Source organism: Triticum urartu, chromosome 2A (genome assembly GCF_056163025.1).
Source record: "Triticum urartu cultivar PI428250 chromosome 2A, HENAU_Tu73, whole genome shotgun sequence".
NCBI classification, from domain to species: Eukaryota; Viridiplantae; Streptophyta; class Magnoliopsida; order Poales; family Poaceae; genus Triticum; species Triticum urartu.
The window spans coordinates 99096366-99107383 of record NC_141874.1 but is presented as its reverse complement, the minus strand read 5'-3'; positions in this window follow the sequence as shown (position 1 = coordinate 99107383).

The following is an 11018-nucleotide window of genomic DNA, read 5'->3' as shown; positions in this document are numbered from 1 at the left end:
GGGTTTAAGCTTCTGTCACTCTAGCAACCCATCATCTACTTATTACTTCCCAATGCCTTCCTCTAGGCCCAAATAATGGTGAAGTGTTATGTAGTCGACGTTCACATAACACCACTAGAGGCTAGACAACATACATCTCATCAAAATATCGAACGAATACCAAATTCACATGACTACTAATAGCAAGACTTCTCCCTTGTCCTCAGGAACAAACGTAACTACTCACAAAGCATATTCATGTTCACAATCAGAGGGGTAATAATATGCATAAAGGATCTGAACATATGATCTTCCACCAATTAAACCAACTAGCATCAACTACAAGGAGTAATTAACACTACTAGCAAACTACTAGCACCAATCCCGGACTTGGAGACAAGAATTGGATACAAGAGATGAACTAGGGTTTTGAGATGAGATGGTGTTGATGAAGATGTTGATGGAGATTGCCCTCTCCCGATGAGAGGAGCGTTGGTGATGACGATGGCGATGATTTCCCCCTCCGGGAGGGAAGTTTCCCTGGCAGAACAGCTCTGCCGGAGCTCTAGATTGGATCCGCCAAGGTTCCGCCTCGTGGTGGCGGAGTTTTGTCCCGAAAGGTTGCTGAAAGTGCAACTATCCCTAGGTGGTTTTGGTAATTCATAACAACATATAGCTCATTGAGCTAATGCTATTCCAAGATGACTATTTCAGGAAAGCTCAATGATTGACATGGCATGGATGTGAAAGTGGAACCCTCAAAATGCTAAGGACAAAGGATTGGCTCAAGCTCAAAAGCTCAAGACTCTTCATTTTATATTTTAGTGATCCAAGATCACATTGAGTCTTTAGGAAAAGCCAATACTATCAAGGACGGATGATGTGTTGCTTAATGAGCCTCTTGCTTCATGTGATTAGTGATATGCTCCAAAACCCTCAACTACTTTCCCATATCCACATATGACCTAAACCTTAAGCCAAACTCGGTCATACCGATTCTTTCTATCCGGCGCCACCGAGTTTCACTTGTCATAAGCCACTGCCAAACCCTAGCAATTCGGTTCTACCGATAGGGATCTCGGTCTCACCGAGATGGGATTGCAAACTCTCTGTTTCCTTTTCGTAACTTTTTGGTCTCACCGAAAGAGCGAATCGGTCCCACCGAGATTGCAATGTAAACTCTTTGTTTCCCTTTTGTAACTTTTCGGTCTCACCGAAAGAGCAAATCGGTCCCACCAAGTTTGCCTGACCAACTCTCTGGTTAGCTTATTACCAAACTCGGTCTCACCGAGTTTGTGTAATCGGTCTCACTGAGATTACGTTATGCCCAAACCCTAACCATATCGGTCCTATCGAGTTGCATGTCAGTCCCACCGAAAATATCTAACGGTCACTAGGTTTACCTTTTCGGTCCGACCGAGTTTGTTGATTCGGTCCCACCGAGATTGGAAAACTGTGTGTAACGGTTGGATTTTGTGTGGAGGCTATATATACCCCTCCACCTCCTCTTCATTCGTGGAGAGAGCCATCAGAACACATACACAATTCCAACACATATGTGCTGAGAGAGAACCACCTACTCATGTGTTGAGACCAAGATATTCCATTCCTACCATATGAATCTTGATCTCTAGCCTTCCCCAAGTTGCTTTCCACTCAAATCTTCTTTCCACAAAATCCAAATCCTATGAGAGAGAGTTGAGTGTTGGGGAGACTATCATTTGAAGCACAAGAGCAAGGAGTTCATCATCAACACACCATTTGTTACTTCTTGGAGAGTGGTGTCTCCTAGATTGGCTAGGTGTCACTTGGGAGCGTCCGACAAGATTGTGGAGTTGAACCAAGGAGTTTGTAGGGACAAGGAGATCGCCTACTTCGTGAAGATCTACCGCTAGTGAGGCAAGTCCTTCGTGGGCGATGGCCATGGTGGGATAGACAAGGTTGCTTCTTCGTGGACCCTTCGTGGGTGGTTGCTTCTTTGTGGACCCTTCGTGGGTGGAGCCCTCCGTGGACTCGCGCAACCATTACCCTTCGTGGGTGGAGCCCTCCGTGGACTCGCGCAACCGTTACCCTTCGTGGGTTGAAGTCTCCATCAACGTGGATGTAGGATAGCACCACCTATCCGAACCATGGGAAAAACATCCGTGTCTCCAATTGCGTTTGAATTCTCCAAACCCTTCCCTTTACATTCTTGCAAGTTGCATGCTTTACTTTCCGCTCCCAATATACTCTTTGCATGCTTGCTTGAATTGTATGATGATTGGTTGACTTGTCCTACAATAGCTAAAATCTGCCAAGAACTAAAATTGGGAAAAGGTTAAGTTTTTATTTGGTCAAGTAGTCTAATCACCCCCCTCTAGACATACTTTCGATCCTACAAGTGGTATCAGAGCTTTGGTCTCCATTTGCTTTGATCTCCATAGCTTTTGGTGGTCATAGCCTTGGTTTCACAACCTAGGAGAGTATGGCGTCTAGCGAGGGAAATTATCACCGTAGAGGTCCTTACTTTGATGGTACTAATTTTGCTAGTTGGAAGCATAAAATGAAAATGCATATTCTTGGACATAACCCCGCCATTTGGGCTATTGTGTGTGTTGGTTTGCAAGGTGACTTCTTTGATGGGAAAGAACCAAACCGTGAAGCTACCGCGGATGAGTTGAAGATGTTGCAATACAATGCTCAAGCTTGTGATATTCTCTTCAACGGATTGTGCCCCGAAGAATTCAACAAAATCAGCCGTCTTGAGAATGCAAAGGAAATTTGGGACACTTTGATTGATATGCACGAAGGTACCGACTCCGTCAAGGAATCCAAGTTGGATGTGCTTCAAAGTCAACTTGACAATTTCAAAATGAAGGATGGTGAAGGTGTCACTGAAATGTACTCTAGGCTTGCTCTCATCACAAATGAGATTGCCGGCTTAGGAAGTGAAGAGATGACCGATAGATTCATCATCAAGAAGATTCTAAGAGCCTTGGATGGAAAATATGATACCGTGTGCACATTGATCCAAATGATGCCCAATTACAAAAATCTCAAGCCAACGGAGGTGATTGGAAGAATTGTTGCTCATGAGATGTCACTTAAGGATAAAGAGGAACTTCACAACAAATCAAGTGGTGCCTACAAAGCCTCATGTGAAGCCCCTACATCATCAAGTGAGAAACAAAACTTCAATGAAGAATTGAGCTTAATGGTGAAGAACTTCAACAAGTTCTACAAGAGTAGAAGCAAAGATAGAAGCTTGAAGTCAATGTCCTACAATGACAAAAGATCTTCTAGTCGAGAGCGAAACTGCTACAGTTGTGGAAGACCCGGACACTATTCCAATGAGTGTACGGCTCCCTACAAGAGAAGAGAAGATTCTCCAAAAAGAAGAAGCAAAGAATCACCACCAAGAGAGAGAAGGAGTAGAGATGATCGTTATGAACGAAGATACTCACGGAGAAGCAAGGATTCGGAAAGGAAGGAAAAATCATCAAGGAGCTACACAAAACAAAGACATCAAGCTCATGTTGGTGAATGGGTATCCGGCTCTGACTCCGACAGCCACTCCGAGAGAAGTTATCACTCCGACTCCGAAGATACTCAAGATGAAGGTGTTGCTGGTCTAGCACTTGTGTCAACCAACTCCTTCGACATATTTGACTCACCAAATGAAGGAATTGGAAGATGCTTCATGGCCAAAGGTCCTAAGGTAACACACCCCGAGTATGTTGATTTCAATAGTGATGAAGATGACTTGTTAGGTGATGATTTGCTTGTTGACAACTCTAGTGATGAATACTATGATGAAACGTCAATTAATCATGCTAATCAAGATAAAACGAATGATAATGATAAGGAGAAGATTGAGGCTCTAACTAAAGAACTAAACACTCTTAAGTTAGCTCATGAAACTATCTTCGAAGATCATCGAGAACTTTTAAGAGCTCATGAGAAATTACGCTTTGAAAAGCTCAATCTTGAGCAAGAGCATGAGTTCTTAAAAGCAATCAATGATGATCTCCGCAAGAAAAGTTCTTCTTACATTGCCAAGCGTTTACTCTTATCCACTTACATGCCTCAAGTCAAGTCTAGTAACAAGAACAAGAAAGATTCTTCCTCTAGCAGTAACAATGATCATGCTAAATCCAATATTGTTGCTTCTAGTAGTTCTCTTGATTCCACTAATGATTCTCTTAGCCAAGTTACACTTGAGCAAGAAAATAGCTTATTGAAGGGAATTATAGAGAAAGGAGTGTACAAAAGCCTTGCTGGGAGTAAGCAATTCGAGGAAATTGTGCGCAAGCAAGGAATGCACCGGAAGAATCAAGGTGTTGGTTTTGAACGAAAGTTCAATGCCAATGGAGTTGAGTGGGAAGAAGATCAATACCCCAAGACAAAGTTTGTTCCTCAACAAGAGAAGTATGATACTTCTTTCAAGGGGACACAAGCTCAAGATGATCTTCTACCACAAGACTACAAGCAAAAAGGCAAGGACAAGCTTCAAGAGGAAATTGATGCATTTGAAGAAGCTCCTAAGACCTTAGTCAAGTGGATTCCCAAGACTACTTCAAGTTCCACTTCATCAAGTACGACTACAACTCCAAGGATTCCCATCAAGATGGTGTGGATCCAAAAGAAGAAGAACTAGAGAGTTCTTGAGGGTGACTCCGCCAACATACTTCACTCTTATCATTTTGGCAAGAACAAGTGCAATCAACTTCCACATCTTGCACTAGTTCAAGGAGTCACAAACCCTCTTGTTGGTAAGACAAGGAACAAGGTAACCTAAAAGTTTTCATGGACATCATCTTGTGTGTGCATCACTCTATGTCTATGGATATCCTTGTTTGTTCCTTGTGGGACTAACCCATGTAGGTATTGAAAGTGCAATTCACTCAAATGGATAGCTCCAAGTGATCTACATCAACATTGAGCATCCACATCTTCAACATCTACATGAAGTCATCATCGACAAAACCCGAGGTTAGTTCATCCCTCTAAGGGGGGATATCACATCTAGGGGGAGCTTTACTCTAAGACTTGAGCTAAAGCAACTCTAAAGATGTGAACACAACAATGCTTTATGTAAAAGTGGTAACCCCACTTGAGCTTAAACGATGAGTATGACCTATGATCAAGTGTTCTCACTTGACTCCTAAGTCAATATACTCATATATAGATGACCTTGTCATCGCAAATTGCTTGATAGATGCTAGAATTGGTTGTGCATGCCTTGTCACATATTTCATTTGCCATCTTATTGTGTGAGCATGTTGGTTGCATATTTTACTCATTCGAGGACATCCACTTGTTGTTTTGATTGTTTGGTTTTATTTCCTTTTGCCAAGTGGATGGACAAGAATGCCTAAGAACCTCCTCTAGCTATCTATGCTTTTCTCGTCTCAAACTCTATTCATGCTACATCACAAAATTTGATCAAGTCAGATTCGAACCACTCTGTGTGAGGAGCGCTCGGAGTCCCCGATTCGTCATAGACTTAAACTTCCAAAACCTCTTTATGATTCTCGGTCTGACCGATACTCCACTTTCGGTCCTACCGAGATCATTAAGTTGATCTAGGTTTTCGATCTTGGTGCAACCGATTTGAACCATTCGGTCACACCGAGTTGCAACAACTGTATACAGTTTTGCATTTCGGTGCCACCGAGTTGTTCCACTCGGTCACACCGACAGGGTCGGGCTATATATAGTCACGGGCAAAAATTTGGAAATTTCTCCGAACCCCTTCGCCCGCGCGATAGCCTGCTCTGCCAACTTGGTCTCCGGATCGTCTCCTCGCCGCCAGCCGCCTCCAGTCGCTGGTCTCCGTCGCCGTCAACGGAAATTCAACCCCGTCGTTGCCGCCGTAGCGAGTCTCCGCCGAACTAGGGTATGGACTCGATCTTTGTGCTATTCCCCAATCCGATTCTTAGCACATTGTGATCATCATGATTCTTGCCACGTTTGTTAAACTTCTATCCAGTCAATGAACTCGTAGATTAGGTTTAATTTGAAAATTTTAGGGTTAGGTTTCTGCCGGAACCATCTCGGACCCACCGAGTTGAAAAACTCGGTCCCACCAATTTGGCTTATGTCATTGCACAAGTGAGACTCGGTCTGACCGAGAATTACTTATCGGTGTGACCAATTTTGGAACTCTGTGAAACCCTAGCAGTCTCGGTGCCACCGAACTGTGACTCGGTCTGACCGAGTTCACTAGTTTAGGTTCCAAAACTGCTTTGGTATCACCGAGTTTAAAAATCGGTAGATCCGAGATGATTTCAGTGGGAAACTAAAACTAAGATTTTGAATCATTCTTTTGCAAAAATCTCTGCATTTTGTGATGCTCATCCACTCTACCTCATCTATAAACTATTCACAGGGTCAGCAGTCAGCTTGTTCATCATGTCAGACCAAAGTGATAGCCAGAACTTGTCAGAGCAGCAAGTGCAGATGAGTGAGGGCACTAGTCCCTCAAGTTCTTCAGATGAAGGCAGCAGGAGCACCCCTAGCAATCTGCCTAAAGCTGCCACAAGACAGAGAAAGAAGAGAACCTCAGACTCAGAAGATGAGGACTATGTGGCAGAAGAGGAAGCAACTTCAAAGAGAGTAGTGCTCGAGAAGGAACATGGCTCAGCTCAAGGCACAAAGCCAGGATTGAAAATCAAAAGGCTAGCAGGTAGGCAGCCTATGCCAAAGGCCAGAGCCTCAACTTAGATTCCTGAAAAGCCTGCAACCATAGAGCCAGTTGCTGCTGAAGGAAAGAAAAGGAAGGAAAGGGTCAAGAAGACCGTAGCCAGAGTGCTTGGAAAGGCTTCCATCATGGAAGATGAGGAGGAAGAAGAAGAGGTAGCTGCACTAGCACCTAAGGCACCCAAGCTGATGGGTGATGCCATAAGAACAGGGGCAGCTGCTTCCAAGGCCAAGCCAGCTCCAAAGCCAAAGCCAAAGAGGAACACAAGAAGCATCCCAGCTACTGAGAAGAACAAGGCCCCAGTGCCTGAAGCTGCAGAAGAAGAAGAAGAGAATGTTCTGAGAAAGCTCAAGCCCAAGATCCCAGACCACAATGATGCTCATCCTGTGGCTGAGGACATGAAGCTCAGAAGAGACTCAGGGCTGAGGAAGTGGAGAGAAGCAGATCCTTATGCTTCAAGGAGAAGAACTGCTATTGATTACATGTTTCACACTAAGGAACAGCAGGACTTCTATGAGACAGTTTTGTTGGACAAGAAGCCCATAGTTTGTGACATGAGATGGGTTGATTGGGAGTACATCAAGGACAATGAAGAGCACTATCGTGGAGTGCAAGACAGCTACAATGCTTGTGGAGTAGCAGACTTTGTTGGGCAGAAGCTCACAAAGTGGAACGAGGAACTTATTATGCAATTCTACTCCACGGCACACTTCTATCCAGATGGTAGGATAACTTGGATGTCTGAAGGTACGAGGTACCAATCTACAGTTGCTGAATGGGCTCAGCTGATCAATGCCCCAGAAGAGCAGGAAGATGACTTGGATGTATATGCCAAGAAGAAGATGGACCACAGCTCTATGTCCAACATGTACAAGGAAATTCCAAATGAAGCACTTGATACTTTCAAGTTTGGCTCAGTGCATTATCTTCTGTCAGGGCTGCCAACTATCAACTGGATCCTTAGGCACACCTTGTTGCCCAAGTCAGGTGATCACAAGATGATCAGAGGCCATGCGATCAATTTGCTTCATATATTTGATGTGCCACAGAAGTTCAAAGTGATGAGCCTCATGGTAGAGACCATTAAGAGGGCAGCAGCTGATCAGAAGAGGAGCTGTGGATATGCCCCACAAATTCAGGAGTTAATCAACTCCAAGATGGGCACATGCATATACTTATTGGACAAGGAACACCTGCCCATCCGTCCAGATTTTGAAGATAATCAAGTTGTCATGAATGAGAATGAACCATCATCTGCACAAGCACAAGCAAAGAAGGAGAAGGCAAGGAAGGAGAAAGCTACCAAGATGCCAACTCAAGAGGAGGCATCTGAATATTTCCTGAAAACCAAACAAGAGCAGCTTGGTTACTTGATTGCATCCACCCTGCGGATTGAGCAAGGACTAGCCACCCTAACTCAGAACCAGGCAAGCTTAGAGAGGATCATGGAACAAAAGTTCTATGACTTGGATGTCAAAGTGACAGAGATTCAGACTGCAGTGGAGCAACTCCAGGATGACATGCAAGAGAGGAGAGGCAAGACTACAACTGATGCCTTTGCCAGAGTGCCACGAGGTCCGAGGTCGTCTGCAGTGCCAGTTGCTGACCCCAGAGCCACCACGTCTGCACCAGCTACAGCCTCAGTTCCACCAGCTCCAGCGCCCACTTCAGCCTCGACTCCGACCACGTCTACAGAAGGCTTCGTCCTTGGAGTGCTCCGGACTCCACCACCACCTGAAGATCAAGCCTGAGTGTCGACTTAGCACTATGCATTTTCTAGGAACTTTTTGGTAACTTGTTGCCAAAGGGGGAGAAAATGTATAGATCATAGGCTTCGAGAGAGAGTGTTGCTTTTATTCTCTCTTGTTTTATTTGGTGGTTTTTCGAACTTTGTTTGCTTTTGTGTGAGATACTATGTCATTGCTCGTGAGACATTGATGATCATGTGTTTGATCATAAGCTACACTTAATGTTTGCTTAATATTATCATCTTATCTATCTTATGTGATCATTCACTATTCTTGGTGATGAGTGCATGTATTTCATTCTTATCATTTTAAGCGCTCCACCAAGATGTATGTGACATGGAAGAGTAACCCATGACTCTAACTCTTTGTGCATTTACAGTCCAAATCAAATTTTAAATATGCACAAATTTAGGGGGAGCTCTTACTTGTCACATACTTCTCAAAGCGACGATATATTTCATGCTTATTATCATTTGTCGAAGCTTTGATCTATATGTTGTCATCAATTACCAAAAAGGGGGAGATTGAAAGTGCAACTATCCCTAGGTGGTTTTGGTAATTCATAACAACATATAGCTCATTGAGCTAATGCTATTCCAAGATGACTATTTCAGGAAAGCTCAATGATTGGCATGGCATGGATGTGAAAGTGGAACCCTCAAAATGCTAAGGACAAAGGATTGGCTCAAGCTCAAAAGCTCAAGACTCTTCATTTTATATTTTAGTGATCCAAGATCACATTGAGTCTTTAGGAAAAGCCAATACTATCAAGGAGGGATGAGGTGTTGCTTAATGAGCCTCTTGCTTCATGTGCTTAGTGATATGCTCCAAAACCTTCAACTACTTTCCCATATCCACATATGACCTAAACCCTAAGCCAAACTCGGTCATACCGATTCTTTCTATCCGGCGCCACCGAGTTTCACTTGTCATAAGCCACTGCCAAACCCTAGCAATTCGGTTCTACCGATAGGGATCTCGGTCTCACCGAGATGGGATTGAAAACTCTCTGTTTCCTTTTCGTAACTTTTCGGTCTCACCAAAGAGCGAATCGGTCCCACCGATATTGCAATGTAAACTCTTTGTTTCCCTTTTGTAACTTTTTGGTCTCACCGAAAGAGCAAATCGGTCCCACCGAGTTTGCTTGACCAACTCTCTGGTTAGCTTATTACCAAACTCGGTCTCACCGAGTTTGTGTAATCGGTCTCACCGAGATTACGTTATGCCCAAACCCTAACCATATCGGTCCTACCGAGTTGCATGTCAGTCCCACCGAAAATATCTAACGATCACTAGGTTTACCTTTTCGGTCCAACCGAGTTTGTTGATTCGGTCCCACCGAGATTGGAAAACTGTGTGTAACGGTTGGATTTTGTGTGGAGGCTATATATACCCCTCCACCTCCTCTTCATTCGTGGAGAGAGCCATCAGAACACATACACAATTCCAACACATATGTTCTGAGAGAGAACCACCTACTCATGTGTTGAGACCAAGATATTCCATTCCTACCATATGAATCCTGATCTCTAGCCTTCCCCAAGTTGCTTTCCACTCAAATCTTCTTTCCACAAAATCCAAATCCTATGAGAGAGAGTTGAGTGTTGGGGAGACTATCATTTTAAGCACAAGAGCAAGGAGTTCATCATCAACACACCATTTGTTACTTCTTGGAGAGTGGTGTCTCCTAGATTGGCTAGGTGTCACTTGGGAGCCTCCGACAAGATTGTGGAGTTGAACCAAGGAGTTTGTAAGGACAAGGAGATCGCCTACTTCGTGAAGATCTACCGCTAGTGAGGCAAGTCCTTCGTGGGCGATGGCCATGGTGGGATAGACAAGGTTGCTTCTTCGTGGACCCTTCGTGGGTGGTTGCTTCTTCGTGGACCCTTCATGGGTGGAGCCCTCCATGGACTCGCGCAACCATTACCCTTCGTGGGTGGAGCCCTCCGTGGACTCGCGCAACCGTTACCCTTCGTGGGTTGAAGTCTCCATCAACGTGGATGTAGGATAGCACCACCTATCTGAACCACGGGAAAAACATCCGTGTCTCCAATTGCGTTTGAATTCTCCAAACCCTTCCCTTTACATTCTTGCAAGTTGCATGCTTTACTTTCCGCTCCCAATATACTCTTTGCATGCTTGCTTGAATTGTGTGATGATTGCTTGACTTGTACTACAGTAGCTAAAATCTGCCAAGAACTAAAATTGGGAAAAGGTTAACTTTTTATTTGGTCAAGTAGTCTAATCACCCCCCTCTAGACATACTTTTGATCCTACAGTTGCTTCTGATTTTTTTCTCGACGAAAGACTTCATATAGCAGAAGATGGTCATCGGAGAGGCATCAGGGGGCCCACGAGGTAGGGGCGTGCCCTAGGGGGGGCGGGCGCGCCCCCACCCTCGTGGACAGGGTGTGGGCCCCCTGGTCTTCATCTTTGGCGAGGATTTTTCATTATTTATTATAAGGTATTCCGTGGAGTTTCAGGACTTTTGGAGTTGTGCAGAATAGGTCTCTAATATTTGCTCCTTTTCCAGCCCAGAATTCCAGCTGCCGGCATTCTCCCTCCTTATGTAAACCTTGTAAAATAAGAGAGAATAGCCATAATTATTG